The sequence below is a fragment of the Polyodon spathula genome, chromosome 4, assembly GCF_017654505.1.
Source record: "Polyodon spathula isolate WHYD16114869_AA chromosome 4, ASM1765450v1, whole genome shotgun sequence".
NCBI lineage: Eukaryota > Metazoa > Chordata > Actinopteri > Acipenseriformes > Polyodontidae > Polyodon > Polyodon spathula.
Window position 1 is genome coordinate 79,023,064 of NC_054537.1, and position 2,128 is coordinate 79,025,191.

Genomic DNA, 2,128 nt, shown 5'->3' on the forward strand with positions numbered 1-2,128 from the left:
GAAAGGGACATCAAACAACACTGAAAAAGACAGTTATTTAAAATATCAAGTATATATAAAAAGTATATATTATATTATCTATATTATATCTATATATATATATAATATATATATATATATATATATATATATATATATATATATAGATAGGATATATATATAATAAGAAAGAAAAAAAACATGATAGACCTTATCCGTACTGGTTAAAAGTGTAAATAATAACCAGTAATAACAAAAGTCAACTGTACTTCATCCTGTCATTTCTGTTTAACAAGCTTGCTGTTTCTTGCTTTCTCTTTTGTTGTTTATATAGCCCAGTGTGGAGGTTTACTGAAGGACTTTAGTGGAGTAGTTTTAAGTCCTGGTTTCCCTGGAAACTACCCCAGCAGCTTAGATTGTACATGGACAATAAAGCTTCCAATTGGTTTTGGTATGTGTGTTTTGCCTCATGTGACAAGCCAAGTGTCCCTTTAGTTTATTTGTAAGTCAAGGGTACCTTTGATCAGGAGTTTCCTTAAAGTCAGATCCTGACCAAGGACTCCCATCCAATGAATCCATAAAAATGTGAAATTTGGTTTTCTTTACAACTATGTTGAATAATGGTACATACTGTCAGCATGAAATTAAGATTATAAATGTATGTGAAAGGGTTACAATCTAAATAACAACAAGCTCCTGGGAAACATAGCTTTGGCAGGAGAGGGTCATTCGGGAGACTTCTCCGTATGTGCTGTGGTTCCCCTGAAACAATCTCTAAGCCCCCCCACCCCCCACCCCCCCCATGGGACCTCAGTTAGAAACGATTGCTTTATGTCCTATGCTCTATCCAGTCTATTAATGGGGATCCAATAGACATTTACAACATTTCATTTCTGGTGGGTGATTTAATTGTATGCCAAGGGATACAATTAAAGCACATACACAGTATTAAAGAGCACATAAGGACCTTTTTATTTTATTATGTTACATGTTCCTATGTGTTGCTACAACTGTTTACGTGAGGTGTGTGTATTGTTTAGTTTTTTTTTAATATATTTTTCATTTTGACCACTTTTTTTTAAATGTTCAAATTGCATTCCCTGCCTCGAGATGGCTTCACATGTACCTGCATGGACCTCTCAGAACTACATTTCCCATCATCCTCCTGCTCACATGTGTAACTGAGATAGATTTACCAGTGATCAGTAGGATGATGGGAAATGTATGCTTTGAAGACTATTATTATTATTATTATTATTATTATTATTATTATTATTATTATTATTATTATTATTATTATTATTATTATAACATTGTCTACCTGTGATGTATTATTAGCAGTACTGTTAGTCGTTGTAGTAGTAGTCATAGTAACAGTCTTAGTCGTAGTGTATTTGAACATGTTATTATTATGTGCCAGTATATAATATTGACATGTTAACAGTATTTGAAATGGCTTGAACTTGAATATGTCACATTGCAGTACAATATTACATTTTGGTTATGTGTAGGGGCGTTTTCATGTAAAATTGTTTAGTTTATGTGTGGCTCATAACATTTTCTCATATATATTTCATATTACTTACAGGTATTCAACTGCAGTTTGTCAATTTTTCCACTGAGTTAATCCACGATTATTTAGAAGTGCGGAGCGGATCTATAGAGACTGGTACTGTAATTGGCAGATTTAGTGGCACTCAAGTACCAGCCTCACTCTTCAGCACCACCCATGAGACGAGTTTGTATTTCCATAGTGACACTTCCCAGAACAAGCCAGGGTTTCATATTACATATCAGGGTAAGTACTACAGTAAATTAAGTGATCTGCACTTATTCTGTTGCTGATAGTGAAGTTAGAGGCCTAATATAAACTCACAAGAGGCAGGGCATGAGCTGCCTATATAGTATCCTAGAAATATATTGTATATATGTATGTTGTCTTTAATGTGTTGTGTTATGTAATATATTGTTTTTAATGTGTTGTAGCAGTTTTCCACATGTTTCAACATTTATTTTTTTTAAGCTGAATTATGCATACTTGGATTTTATATTCTGATATCACCCAAGGCATCATATTTAAATAACTTTAATAGAAATATAACAAACAATACAGCAGTATTATTCACATTTGATTATATAGCCTATCAGT